Here is a 16,442-nt window from a genome sequence, read left to right on the forward strand (position 1 = left end):
AGTGAGAACACTTTTTATTTTTTCATGTTCGTTCGAAAACTGTAGAATTAATCTAGTTGTATTCTCATTCTTCTTGAGTTTACTTTTTCCAAATAGCAAAGTTTGTCTATCTTGATTTTTAACACGGTTAAAAGCCTTTTTCAGGCAGGTTTTTGTATACCCTCGTAGCAATAATCTTTTACTCAATTCATCCGCCTCTTTTTGAAAAGCTTCACTAGTTGTACAGTTGCGTTTGATTCGCAACATTTGACTATAAGGAATAGATTTTTTCAAAGATTCCGGATGGAAACTGCCGGCATGCAGAAGCCGGCAGTTTCCTTCCTGAACAATTTTGTAGTAAGTTGCCCTACTGCATTTTTCATGATGGTAATGTCTAAGAAATCAATTTGGGTCCGATTATAGGACATTGTGAAAAAAAGATTAAAATTATTTTGATTCATCACTTCAAGACAAGTTTTCAATATTTCTTCCGGGCCATTCCAAACCATAAATACATCGTCTATGTAACGTTGCCACAGTATGATGTTCTTAATGTATATAGCCCATGCATCATCGGACAGAAAGGTTTTTTCCCACTCCCCCAGGTACAAGTTGGCATAGGAGGGCGCACAACATGTGCCCATGGCCACCCCTTGTACCTGGAGGTAGTGGGATCCTTTAAATAAAAAACATTATGTCTAAGTATGAAGTCAAGCATTGATAAAATAAACTTATTAAGTTTCCATTCGATAGTCGACCTTTGTTGTAAAACACGTTGTATTGCCTTTATTCCTAGGTCGTGGGGAATGCTATTGTAGAGGGATTCGATGTCTATAGTCACCAATATTGCTGTATCCGGGATTATCAAATCCTCTAAGATTTGCAATAGATGGATAGTATCTTTCGTGTATGATGCTAATTCCAAGACGTGTGGTCTCAAATAGTCATCTATGACCTGGCTTGCAGCCTCTGAGATGCATCCATTACCCGAGATGGTCGGTCTTCCCGGGGGGATTCGGAATATTTTTATGTATTTTTGGTAATGCATACATCGTGGGTATTCTTGGATATTTAGTACGTATAAAATCCCACATCTCTACAGTAATGGCACCATCTCTATAGGCTCCATCAACCAGGTCATAGAATTTTTGATTATATTTATCTAAACAATGCGCCGAGATTCTATAGTAGCATTTCCGATCATTAAGGATTTTCAGGCACATGGCTTCATACATGGAATTATCCATTAAAACAATGTTACCCCCCTTGTCTGATTGTTTTATTGTAATTTCTACATTGTCCTGGAGTGATTTTAAAGCATGTTTCTGTTCTAAATTAAGATTTTTTAGCTTACTCTTGTCCTTTTTCATTTTTTTGATTTCTTTGGTTGTCAACTTGACAAACAATGCTAGGGCTGGATTGGAACTCAATGGGGGAAATTTGTTGGATTTTTTCTTATACACTTTTTTTATTACAGGTGAGGAGCTCTGCCCAAGATCTTCATCTGGACTATCTTCACTGTCAGTTTCCTCTTCCCAATCTTCCAGCACCAATTCATTTTCCTGTAGCAGCTGATTAAGGTCACGCAGGGCCCTAAAATCAGCTGCTGTAAGATTAGATGGAATAACCTCTTGTTTTGGTTGTTGAAAGACATTTTGTGCTCTACAAACTATTACTACCTTGTCTCTTCCCATAGTTATCTAGTTTATAAAACCCTACTAAGCACACTGATATAAAGTTACTTATGAAAACACACACATTGCTGCTAGTAAAACACTATCTTATTTATTTCCCAAGAAATTAGGAAAGCTAACATAAAGTATTAAAAAGACATTACAATATCACAAAGCTTACAATCAGAACATATAATACAAGAATATGAAAGATACTTATCACACAGTCCTCCGTGAGGCTTTGCTGCATCGGCTAGGCTCAGGCCAGGAGAGGGCCTTCACCATGAGGTTTAGGCCGGAGCCATCTCCCAAAGTAGGCCGAGTCACCACATGGCAGGGTCTTACAGCAAACAGCCAGCATTGTCTGTGTGTGAGCCTTTTCATTCAAACATACACACCCACTCGTAGCCACCGCCATTTGCCTTCCATCCAATAGATTTCGCCAAGAGGTATTCCTTCACATGTATGCCCAATTTTCAGGAAGCATGCTGTATTTTCCACTATTGATCAGTGTCTCCAAGGATAAGCCATCCAGCTCGCTCTTACTCCCTTTGAAGCCTGCAAACACACACATCACAGCAGGTGGGTCCGAGTCCAGCTATTGTTCTTCTGATTACAAAGCTTTCATGTGCTTCATTCAACTGAGGCTAAGTGGCTACCTCAACCATGAACAAATACCAGAAGTATTATATGAATTCAATCCAACATACGCCGCTTTGCGCCTGAAAGGTGCATACCACCCCTCTTCAGACACGGTTCCTATTAAACAGTCCATAACTGTCCTAACGTGTGTGGCTCCCCAACATGTGTTTCTGAACCAGTACCTATGGAACAGTCCTTAGCTGTGTAATGTGTTGTGGTTTTCAACATGTTCTTCAGAAACAGCTCCCGTGGAACAGTCCATAATGGTCTTACCGTATTGTGTTTTTCAACATGTGCAGAAACAAGTTCTATGGAGCAGTCCATAATTGTTTTACCGTGTGGTGCTTCCTAACACGTGCCGCTTTGCCACTGAGTGATACACCATCATCATTCTTCAGCGACAGCTTCCATGCCACCATTCTGGATCTTCGGTATCTTCAGGACGGCAATACGGGCAGGGGGTGTCCATTCACTCACCAGCATACATTCAGAGTAACATATCAACCAGCTTTCAAATACTTGAGGAGGGCCTTTCTTGCCCATATTACTAGCCTACAATACCCATAGGTCACACTCTACCACAAAAATAAATCAACTTATTACCATAATATATACATATGTATTACGCACCCCGCTCCCAACCTCCTATAGCCCTTTACTGTAAATACGGGTCGGGATTCGGCAGGCTTGCTCACAACGGTATTGCAGGGCTCTGACTTGACCGCAAAGTCTCTAACTTGTACACAGAGACCTTACAGTCGAATCGTCCCTCAACTTGCATAGAGAAATGGGAGACCCTTCTAGATAAATACCGCTTATCTACACATATAAATTTACAACAATGACCAAACCCACACAATTCCACCCCTGTGCCTGGATTTCAGAGATCATGCCCATAGTATACCATGCACCTCTACCTATGGTTAGGTTCAAGGAACCCTTTAGTTCCATGACTAACACTACACCGGTATTCTTTAGGAGAAATAAACAAATTCGCCTATGTCCTACATAATACCCGGGTGCCTCCTTCCCAGCAATGATCTCTCCATCCATAACACAGAGAGAAATAACTTCCCAACATTACTCGTTCATCCCCACGTATTGACCTGGCATACAAAGGACATCATGGTCATGCTTCCGACAAAGGGAAATATCCACCTGCCCCCAGCGTTCATCTCTGATCACATGTGTGATATAGCCTCAAATGCAACAAGATAGAATCCCCAGTCAGTAAGCCCATTGATGCCACCAAATATACAGACCGAGTCTGCACTTCTGTATATGGGAACATACAGCATAACACCTTTCACAATCCAACTTAGTACAGCCCATACAGGCATTCGACCACTACTTTGGATTAGTGTAAGCAACGTGTTTTGGCAAAATCTTACTGAGCGGTGATGCTAACTCATCAGCCATACAGAGACGGTACAATCAGCTTGATGTTGGCTGATATTTCCACCTGCCACAGAGTGCGCGCCAGAGCCAATGACAGGTTTCTGTCCTCTCTACCAACCTCTCAACATGGTTGACAAAATCCGGAGCCATTCTAACCTGAGTGTTTCTGTGAATTCATTGAATGTTATCAAGGATGCCACCAATCTCCCGGGGTAACAAAGTCACACTCCTTCTCTGAAGCTATGGCTGTGAGTTTGTTCCTCAGGAGGCTGATGTCCCCTCCATTAACAACACCCATCCCAGCTATTGTTCCCCCCCAACATAGTGCTGAATACATCCCTCCTCTTTCGGGTTACTCCTCAGAAATAAGCATCCTGCATGGACTTGATCGCATCTCTGGGAGTAAGTCACTGGTACAATGACCGCACTTGATTCAGTGTATACTTAGCACCTATAGGGTGATAGGTTCCTGTCAACCACCGTGAGATGTTGCAGCGCCATGTGGTGAAGTCCTACGGTACCCTGGTAGCCAGCGTTTGTTCCCTTTATTTTAACGGAGCATGCTCCTGTGTGTATTTACTGGCATTATCTGTGCAGGGTTTCAACTTCTCAGGTGAGACATCAACCAGGCGTATCTTCCCCATGTCTAGTTCTGGTGTCCCGCATGTCCAGTAACCGAAAGCTTCTCTCTAGGACCGCTAGGATTGAGACACCACCCCTACGAGGAAGTTTTCACACCATTGATGTGTCACCTGGCACCCTCTAGTCTGGCCAACAGCTACCTTATTATGCATACGTGCCAGCCTGCCTCCTGGGTACCTGCACCATATTAACTCTGTTACATCAATACATGTCATACATTAAAACCTTTCTTCTTTCAATTCCTCCTTCCAACAAAAAAACACATATTTTACATTTTCATGTTTTGACGGATTGGATGTGTCATAATTCTTCCCCAACCTCCAACCCATTGCACATGTATAAATAACATGTTTGCATTCATCAGGAGAGACTTCAGCAAAAATATTTCACAAGCTCTGTTGTTTCAGATTCAGCACTCGCACCACATTGTTTATAAGAAAAAAAACAAGTATTAATCTGAATCTTTCAAGTTTTTTCTTTTTTCCTCTCCTGATGTTTATCAGAACAAATTTGCGGTGTGGTGTGGCACAGACAAACTTCCAACCAGATGATCATCTGTCATCCATGTTCCAGAAGCCTCTCCAATTCTCGCTCCACCAGGATTCTGGAAGTGAAAAAACAAGAGCAATATCAAATTCTTATCCACAATATCTGCTCGCTTACCATGTTTACTTATAGTTCCCTCCTTGGAGCCCAGGACCTCAGTATTCCTGGCTTCTGCAACTCTGACCAACTATCCAACCAACCATGACCTCTTTAGGCTGAACCCACTGTAAAATGTATCCCCATGGTATGATCAAAAATGTTTAAAACTGAACGTCAATGTTGCTTCTCAAAAACTTCAAATTTTACAAGCTACAAAGACAATGCATCTATCTGTATCTTTACGATGTATGCACTACTCCCTTTCAGGTGACTGGTTCTAACTGAGGGCATTGTCAATTATCCCCCTTTCAGGTGACTGGTTCTAACTGAGGGCATTGTCAATTACCCCCCCCCCCCCCCCTTTCAGGTGGATTAAACCTATTACTTTTCCACCTGAACAAAAATAAAAATAAAATAGACGATTAAACCAATATCAAAATAATTTTTTTTTTTTAAAAATTAAAAATATGGCCATGATCACACAAATAACATGACAAGACAACCACCATATAACAATGACAAACACTCAACTTTTAGGTGACAACATCGATGGACTTTTCTCCTGAGTGTTCATTCCAACCTGAAATACAATTAATTAATGGGGAAACAAAAAAACAAAAACAAAACAAAGCATATGTATCTCATCACAACATTGTAGCTTCATTTATATCTTTTTAGTACTATTTATTTTTCATTGTTTGCAAACAATTACTAACTACTGAGCTCATGGTACCATGTGATAATCGATTATGCATTTACAATAACCTAACCCCTGTTCTGCTATATTTTCCCACTGTTGTTCTCACTTTGACAGACCTGCAAACAAACACAAATGTTAGTATCTAAAGCCGTTTAACTTCTCCATGGTCTCTGGAAAAGGAACACAAAGACAGTAATTACACACAATTATCATGACAATTGACTTTTTAAGTCCCCAAAGCCTTTCCCATTAATGCAATATAGTTGCCATACCTTTCTATACTACGCAGTGGTATTGGAAATCTTTGCCATATTACTCAAGAAAAATGTCAATGCCATTTGCGTCCAATTACATACAAGCCAAAATGGTAGATTAGCCCAGGGTACAAATATTGGAAGGTTCATCCAGTCTTGTTGCTGGCTGTGCTTAGGGTGTGGATTGTCATTTCTTATCTCTCCTTCAGAACTGTGTAATCTGTCCTGGCTGCTATATTTCATATCAGGCCTTTGAGTTACGCTATCCCTGTCCTGGGTGGGGGTTTTCATTGTAGATACCTGTACTTCTGGGGTTTCCTGTTCCATGCTAGCAATTTTAAGGGCTTTATGAAATCTATGTCTATGCCTATTCCATTTACTATGTCTGAACTTTCTCTGCCTTCCTGTATCTCTGCTTATTACGGATACATCTGCCTTTGACCCATACTCCCTTTCCCTGGACTCTTGACAGAAGTCTCTGAGAATATTGACAACATTTTGGTAGGATCTAGCATTCCTCAGAGCCATTCTAGTGGGATAGTTTACATAACACTTATTGGCCATTGAGTATATGAAACTTGCATCGTCCTCCAATAAGTCAGGACAGTTGAACACTTTCATATACAATGCAAGATACTCACTGCGGAACAAAATTGGGTCATCTCCTCTCCTAAATTTCATTCGTTGCAAATCACTCATACCATTATCACGACTGTCCACAATACGCTGCAACTCTTTCCTCCGCACCTCTGCATCTGCTACGTTATCATTAACTTGTGCCGATAACTGACCTACCAAAGGTCCTGGTAGCCATGCTTTCAGAAGAGAGCATGCATCCTCATTACTCAAATGGAATTTTACTAGAGCTTCAAATTTATTGGACAGACTCATTGGTGATTCCAGGGCATTAAATTCACCCAAAATCTGGCACAAAGTAAGTCTCTCTTGGATTGTAATCAAACTCTTATTCTGCCTTGAAGCTATAGGTGCCATAGCAGACTGTGTTTCATCACGGCCCTTCTCCTCATTGATCGTGCAGATATCGGCCAATTGGCATGTTCCTTTGTGCTCATTGAGCAATACCATAACTTTCTCTGTAGTAAGAAGCTGAGAGCATACATTTGCTAATTCTCTTTCTAAAGACATAACCAACTCTTCCATCTCTGACAACTTCATTCGCAATGACTCTAAAACTTTGCTCTTCATATCACAGTCCATGCTGTAACTGTGGAGCTGTTCTTGTAGTTCACTGTTTCTCTCTGACAAATCTCCTGCTTTTGCCCGCAATTCATCCATCTCATCACTGGAGGCTGTTGCAATCTTTAGAAGGTTTTCACTGACTTTCGCTATGTCCTCACTCAGATGCCTCCTCTCTACTTCCCACTTCCCCCCCATTTGCTCAGATATAACTTTAATTCTGAGCAAAACTGCAATTTCATTAGCCAAGTTTTCTTTCTTAACTTTTTTTAGCTGTTTACCCGATAATCTGCTATTATGTTGCTGACACTGAGATAATAGAACCTTATACTGGCTTTCAAGAGTTTCATCTGCACATGAATGGTAACTGGCAGAGGCATGCTTTTTAACATATGTATACACAAGTTCCATTTCACAACCATACAATCCACACAATACACACTTCTATTTGTACTAGCGTACCAACACTGCATTGAGTACTAAATCAAACTCAATTATCGTTAGCTCTTACAACTCACAAAAAAACAAAAACAAATCGCTCTTCTAGCATTCACTATTCTTAATTCATTACCACTTTTACCTGATATCATTCAAAACAATTAAATTTTTGCCTATCCATAGTACAGACTCACCACACTTATTGTGGCATTATCAGCTGCCTTGTACCTGAGCACTTCTGTCCTGTAAGTTCTATGCAGCTTTTAGGATTGCCACATGTTATCTGGGGTGCCAAATGAAAGACATTTTGTGCTCTACAAACTATTACTACCTTGTCTCTTCCCATAGTTATCTAGTTTATAAAACCCTACTAAGCACACTGATATAAAGTTACTTATGAAAATACACACATTGCTGCTAGTAAAACACTATCTTATTTATTTCCCAAGAAATTAGGAAAGCTAACATAAAGTATTAAAAAGACATTACAATATCACAAAGCTTACAATCAGAACATATAATACAAGAATATGAAAGATACTTATCACACAGTCCTCCGTGAGGCTTTGCTGCATCTGCTAGGCTCAGACCAGGAGAGGGCCTTCACCATGAGGTTTAGGCCGGAGCCATCTCCCAAAGTAGGCCGAGTCACCACATGGCATGGTCTTACAGCAAACACCCAGCATTGTCTGTGTGTGAGCCTTTTCATTCAAACATACACACCCACTCGTAGCCACCCCCATTTGCCTTCCATCCAATAGATTTTGCCAAGAGGTATTCCTTCACATGTATGTCCATTTTTCAGGAAGCATGCTGTATTGTCCACTATTGATCAGTGTCTCCAAGGATAAGCCATCCAGCTCACTCTTACTCCCTTTGAAGCCTGCAACCACACACATCACAGCAGGTGGGTCAGAGTCTAGCTATTGTTCTTCTGATTACAAAGCTTTCATGTGCTTCATTCAACTGAGGCTAAGTGGCTACCTCAACCATGAACAAATACCAGAAGTATTATATGAATTCAATCCAACAGTTGTTTACTATATAGACATTTAAAAAGTACCTTGCGTACGAATAGATTAATATCTTTGATGACTTCAAAGTCATCTAATGATTTATTAGGGCAAAATGACAGCCCAAGTGAAAGCACCTGGCTTTCAATGGCCGTAAGTATATGTGACGAGAGATTTATGATGTTTAAACCGCCTTCGCCTATATTGGTACCTGTTTCTATTTCTAAGGCTGGGTTGGAACTGAGGTTTGGGTTGGAACTATTTTGTCTAAAAAATCATCCAATTGTTTTTGTGTTTTTGGAACCGCCCCTAATTCCTTCGGGCTTTTAGTATTTTTATTTTTCTCAGATGAAATAGTTTTCAAGATATCTTTCCTATCTCTCAAATTTCTTGACGGCCTCCCATTTTTAGATAAATTTGGGCCTTGTTGGACTTCAGTTGTACGTTTTTTTGTAACCTGATGTGCTTCATGATCTATATCTTGTATTTTAGCAAAAGGACCCTTTCTTTTTCTCATTGGCCCCTCTATAAGAGAGGAGGCCGAAGACGAGGAAGCATTGGAGGGTGTATCTGAATTATAATCATTCTTGTATTCATGTATTTTGGTTACATTTTTGCCAATTTTATTTTTATTGATCTGCTGCCATTTGTATGCCCGATTTTCGCTAAATGCGTTTTTGTCCCTCCAATATTTCCTCTCTTTTTTTTGAAGGATTGATTTCCCATATTCCTTAAGGTGATCTCTTAATTTTACCTCTAGGCTTGCATAGTCCTCATGTATTTTTAAAGGAACTAAACGAGCATAGAGAGTATCAATTTCTATATTCAATTCCTCTAGTTGTTGTCTATATTCTCTCTGTAATAACATCATCAGATTTTTTGAACAGTCGTTTAGATGAGATTCCCAATTCTTTTTCAGTTCATTCGAAATATGACTGAGAATAGGGAATATCTGAATTCTCAGGCCGATAGGATTGATGTTTTCTTGAATATACTATTCTAAAGATTGTATGTGCCAATGCAAAGCTGATTTTTTCTCCAGTATTTTAGTTAAATTAGAAAATAGTGAATTCAAGTCAGATATTACCTGTTCCTTTGCTTGGAAGCTGGATTGAATGGTGGACATGAGCTCCTCCCAATTCTGCCCTAAAAGATCCCCCATTTGAGAGAGGGGAAAAAAAAACAAGGGTTAAATATACATAAATATATATGTTGCTCTCAATATCCCGAAAGCAAACACTTAGGAGGTAAATGCCTCAACTCAAGAGGAACTATTAACCCCTTAAAAAAATCTTATTTTACACTTAGTAATCCATGTCAGAGCCAATGAGTCACGAGTTTGAGGATTTTGGGTGTATTCTCCACCCCTGAACTTATTGGTAATAATGATTAAGTGGTTTTAGTGTTGCGCAAATGGGGGAATACAAGAAAGGAGGGGAGAGGGAGGGAGGGGGGGAAGTGGGAGAAAGAGAGGGAAGGAGAAAAGAAAAAGGGGAAGGGGAAGAAAGGGCAGGGAGGGGGAAGGGGAACAGATGAGTATGCGGGTAAAGGATAAAAGGGTAAAGGTCAAAAAGTGCTAGTGTAAAATTATATGTGTCTGGGTGTGCACAAATCCTTGTTCGGTACGTGCTAAACTAAAATAAATGTTAGAGAGTGGCAATCAAATATAGATTCTGATAGAGTGCCATACAAATAAAAACTCACAGTAATGGATGAATGCCTGAAACAATAGACATACAAATCGTGGGTGCTGTGCAAAGCTGCAATAAAATATGCTGACAATAAATGAGTATACAACTTAAGGTGATAGTCCAAAATATATGACTAAAAGTGTACAGTGAGAATAATCACATAAGCACAATCCCATGTGACATGCCAAGTGGAAAAAACACAGATATCAATCAATCCAATATAACAAAATGCATGTTCCATGCGATGTTTATAAAGTGCCAAGTGAAAAAAATACAGATAACAATCAATCCAATATAACAAAATGCATGTTCCATGCGGTGTTTATAAAGTGCAAATAGTGCTAGCAGCAAAAAAAACCTTACAACACAGGTGAAATGATAAACACATAAAAATAAGGTGCTGGTAATCAGTCTGGGATATTCAGTCCTGTGGACGTGCTGTGTTCTAAGGGGAAGCACTAGCTTTGAACTTCAGTGATCCATGCAGGCATACATGTGCAGTGACTTAATCCTCCTATTTATCCAATACGTGGATGGATGTGCCCTTACCTCACGGCTGTGAGGTTACAGCCTTAATAGTATAGGTGGGTAACTGGCTCCTGTTCCTGGGATAGGTATGCCTCACAAGATAAAGAGATAATGTCCCATAGTGTAGTAGTTTCAACCAATTGAATTTTATTTAAGTATAGTGACAGGGTACTCACATTCTGAGTGAATAAAAACTGCAGTAATAGAGCAACAAGCAGAGTGTCTCTCTCACTTCCTTCCTTGCGCATTCGTCACCGTCACGTGACTTCTTCAGGGAAATGAATAGAGAGAAAGGAGTTGTGTTTTTATGCTGATCGTTCGTACTTACGGTGGCCATTTTCTTGTAGACCGGAACAGGAGGTTCCATGGTGGCCATTTTTGGTAAGGTATGTCGCCGGAAATATACCAGCATTCATTGAATTGAAGGTATATCAAGCTAAATTACACCAAGCTCAGGTTAGAGGGAGAGTGACACCAGGGGACTACTCAGCACCTTGAAATATATCGCTGGGCTCATATAAAGTGCAGTGAAATACAATATTATATAAAAATACCCTTTTAAATATGTGGAAATGAAAAATATAAAAAATAGTATGCTGCACCAAGGTATATATAAAAACTATAAAATATAATGAGAGAGGAAAAAGTATATTTGTATCGATATGCGTGCCTAAAAATTAGAAATATATTAAAATATAGAAGCTATATTAGATAAAAACTAGATTTGTGTATGTAAAATAGAGCATAGGAATAATATAACGCGCCAAGGTGAATTGAGAGAGGAGAGTATAAATAAATTTACGTCAATGTGCACTTATATAAATATAAAATCTGTCGGTTATGTTAGGGGGGGAGAGTGTAAATGTGTTTGTACATCGGTGTACACATAATTAAAGGAGGAGAGGTTTATCCAAATTAATTATTAAAAATATTAATAAATATAAAAATTTAAAAAATATATAATGACTTTAAAGGTTAGATAAAGCACTCATAAGATGCAAAAATGATTAAAATTTAGTGGGAGGAGTCTAATGAAAAAACATGTATGTATTAAAAATCGCTGATGAAACAGTTCAGGTCAAACTCTATATTTAACCCTTGAGGGGCAAAAGTGTCTAAGGTGAAAATCCACTTCGATTCCAATTGGCTTAATGTTCTGACTTTGTGTCTTCCGCGCCAATGTTTGGTGTAAGGTTCTATGCCCCAAAATTTTAGTTGGGATGGGTCTTTGTTGTGGACAGCAGCAAAGTGCCTGGATACACTGTGCTTGTCGAAGCCTTTTGAGATGTTCTTTACATGTTCCTTCAGATGAACTCTAAGGGGTCTTTTTCTGCGGCCCACGTACTGGAGGCCGCAATTGCACTCCAGTGCGTAGACCGCTCCCTCAGTGTTGCAACTTATAAAATCTCTTATCTCATATGTGTTTCCAGTAGTTGTAGATGTGAACTCCTTTCGTTTCTTATTCTGGCATCCCGTTTTTAAACAAGCATAACATCTTCTACAAGGAAAGAAACCTTTTCCAGTAAAGAATGAAAAGTTATTTTTAGGGGGATCCGGGACATTTTTTACTAGCTTGTCTCGAATAGTCGGAGCCCGCCTATATATAAATTTGGGTTTTGAAGGGAGTATCTGTTGTAGCTGTTGGTCTGCTAGTAAGATATTCCAATTTCGTCTGATGATTTTCTCCACTTCTTTAAATTGGGAACTATAGTCGAGGATAATTGGTACTACATCTTCTTTAGGTATATGTTTCGGTTTATCTTCTAGTAGTGTTTTTCGGTCTATCTCCGCAACTTCCATGATCTTTTTATTGATAAATTTATTGTCATATCCTTTTTCCAAGAATTTATCTCTCAGGGTTTCTGCTTGTACTTTGAAAATTTGATCGTCAGTGCAGTTCCGCTTTATTCGCATTAATTGTCCTTTGGGTATATTGAACAGCCAGTTGTTATGATGGCAACTTCCTATTGGAAGGTAGCTGTTCCTGTCTACCTCTTTAAAGTGTGTTTGGGAGGAAATTTTGTTGTCCTTCTGTATAATTTCTAAATCTAGAAATTTGATATTCTTATCGCTGATCTCCCATGTTAATTGGATATTTCTGTTATTGGTGTTCAGGCCTACTAGGAAGTTGATGAGTGATTCCTTCTTACCCTTCCATATTATTATTATGTCATCAATATACCTCTTGTATAGATGTAAGTCTTCTGGGATGTTTTTTAGTGCTTTTAGTACCTTTTGAACAATACATGAAAGACAGTATTGTCCCGAGAAGACTAAGATGGGACATAACCCCTAATGATGGACTCATGGATCAGGAATCCATCAATGAATGGTTCAAGTTCTTCAATGAGAAAGGCTTAGAATTACTTGCCTTCCTATTAGAAAGAAAAAAGAAGAAATTGAGACTAATAGAGGAATTGATCTCTCAGATTAAAAGGGACCTGGAACCCTGGAAGGATAAGGCTGAATTCCTTACTCTCACATCACAATTGAACAAGGATCTCACTAAAAGGGATAAAGAAGTCCAACAGAAAAAAAGTAAAAAATACATCAGGGACATAAATGATTTTAAAACGGATCATACTTTTAAATGGCAGAACCAGCATAACCAAGCAGACCCAATATCTACGTACTCAACACCAGAGAAAACAGTGAGAGTTAACCCCCCCCAACCAAGCAGAAATGACACACAACATCTACCTCAAGATGACCATCAAAATCACAGAGGGGAAACCACAGAACATCAAAGATATGATGAAAGACATATTACTTACCAACAATATACACCGTATAATAACGAAAGAAGATACCAACAGGAACGGACCCCAAGAAATGGCTGGAAAAAGCCATTTTGGAAAAACTTTAGGAAGAATAATTATAAACAAAAACCTGTATACGAACAGAGGCCCCCATACGAACAGAGAGATGAAAGAAGATACCCACAAACGTACAGGGGGACACCCTATCACAACAGGGATCGCCCACAAGATACAAATAGACTAAGAGCGAGAAGCCCAGAATACCAACACCAAAATGATAGAAGAGATGGAGATGGCAGAGGACCACAAACACAAGGGCTGTACAGACCATATGAGAGGAGCCCAACCCGAACGCACAATTATGAGAGAAGAGATGGAGACAACAGAGGTCCACAACCACATAGTTCATATAGACCGCACAAGAGGAGTCCAATCCGAACCTATAACTACTATGCGCCCCTATTAAACAGACCAGAGGAAGATAGACCCGACAGACGACAACACTCAGACACAGAACATGACAGGTCTTTTTTGGAACGGGGCAGGGAAAACCACCAGGTAAGAAATGCCGAAGAAATGAGATACGTAAGACGCACCCCAGAAAGAAGAGAGGACGAAGAGGAGGGAAGAGAGTACAAAAGAAAAAGAGAGTGAAAGGAGGAGGCATTTTTAATCTTAGTGGGAAACAACTTACACATGAGGAAATTGGTACATTAGACAAGGGTCTCAAATATGCCCCCATAAAAAATTTAGATACATTTCAGACATATATAGGCATTCAGAAGTATATAAGGAAACTCAACATCAAGAAATACATTGCCAGTAACCCTTGCAAAACCAAAATATCCCACACCAATGACAATACCCTACATAGTACCTTGAGGAATAAATCTACCTTCAATCCACCAGCAAAAGATAATAAACACATCGATGTGTTTAAGAGAATTGTAATAGACGAATTAAAGTCTCTAAAAATCAGAAAGAAAGAAGACCCCAAACACATCAAGAGTGGAATTCGGAAACTAACAAAAAGAAAAGACCTGGTAATCCGACCAGCGGATAAAGGGGGAGGAATTGTGATCCTCTCCAAGGAACAATATAATTTAAGTATGGAAAAATTACTAGAAGATGAAAACACATACACACGTCTACCAAGTAATCCTATGTTCAGATGCAGAAAGGCACTAGAACAAGTAGTCCACTTGGGTCTTAAAAGGGAAATCTTGACTAAGAAAGAAGCAAAATATCTCATACCGGAATCGTGTCGTACTCCCATTATATATACAGTCCCGAAAATACATAAAGACCAGAGTAATCCCCCACCAAGACCAATAGTCAATGGGATAGATTCATTAACATCACGCATGGGACAATACATCGACTTTTATTTACAACCCGCAGTCCAGAAGACACAAGCATATTTAAGGGACACTAAACAAATTCTACAAATACTAGACAATCTCCCTGTCAATGAAGAACCGTGGCTTTTGGCCACAGCAGATGTAGCTTCTTTATACACAGTAATTTTACATCACCAGGCATGTGAGGCAGTAAAATGGGGACTGAGGAAATATACAACCTTACCATGCAGTCAGAGGAAATATATAATAAAATGCCTGGATTTTACTTTGAAAAATAGCTATTTTTGGTACAACCGCAATTACTTTTTCCAAAAAACAGGGGTGGCTATGGGAGCCAAATTTGCCAAGAGTGTGGCGGGCATATTTATGGCGCAATGGGAAGAAGAAGAGGCACTAAAAAACATCCCAGAAGACTTACATCTATACAAGAGGTATATTGATGACATAATAATAATATGGAAGGGTAAGAAGGAATCACTCATCAACTTCCTAGTAGGCCTGAACACCAATAACAGAAATATCCAATTAACATGGGAGATCAGCGATAAGAATATCAAATTTCTAGATTTAGAAATTATACAGAAGGACAACAAAATTTCCTCCCAAACACACTTTAAAGAGGTAGACAGGAACAGCTACCTTCCAATAGGAAGTTGCCATCATAACAACTGGCTGTTCAATATACCCGAAGGACAATTAATGCGAATAAAGCGGAACTGCACTGACGATCAAATTTTCAAAGTACAAGCAGAAACCCTGAGAGATAAATTCTTGGAAAAAGGATATGACAATAAATTTATCAATAAAAAGATCATGAAAGTTGCGGAGATAGACCGAAAAACACTACTAGAAGATAAACCGAAACATATACCTAAAGACGATGTAGTACCAATTATCCTCGACTATAGTTCCCAATTTAAAGAAGTGGAGAAAATCATCAGACGAAATTGGAATATCTTACTAGCAGACCAACAGCTACAACAGATACTCCCTTCAAAACCCAAATTTATATATAGGCGGGCTCCGACTATTCGAGACAAGCTAGTAAAAAATGTCCCGGATCCCCCTAAAAATAACTTTTCATTCTTTACTGGAAAAGGTTTCTTTCCTTGTAGAAGATGTTATGCTTGTTTAAAAACGGGATGCCAGAATAAGAAACGAAAGGAGTTCACATCTACAACTACTGGAAACACATATGAGATAAGAGATTTTATAAGTTGCAACACTGAGGGAGCGGTCTACGCACTGGAGTGCAATTGCGGCCTCCAGTACGTGGGCCGCAGAAAAAGACCCCTTAGAGTTCGTCTGAAGGAACATGTAAAGAACATCTCAAAAGGCTTCGACAAGCACAGTGTATCCAGGCACTTTGCTGCTGTCCACAACAAAGACCCATCCCAACTAAAATTTTGGGGCATAGAACCTTACACCAAACATTGGCGCGGAAGACACAAAGTCAGAACATTAAGCCAATTGGAATCGAAGTGGATTTTCACCTTAGACACTTTTGCCCCTCAAGGGTTAA

The sequence above is a fragment of the Lithobates pipiens genome, unplaced genomic scaffold (genome assembly GCF_037356315.1).
Source record: "Lithobates pipiens isolate NorthernLeopardFrog02 unplaced genomic scaffold, aLitPip1_a1.2 Scaffold_18, whole genome shotgun sequence".
Lineage (NCBI taxonomy): Eukaryota > Metazoa > Chordata > Amphibia > Anura > Ranidae > Lithobates > Lithobates pipiens.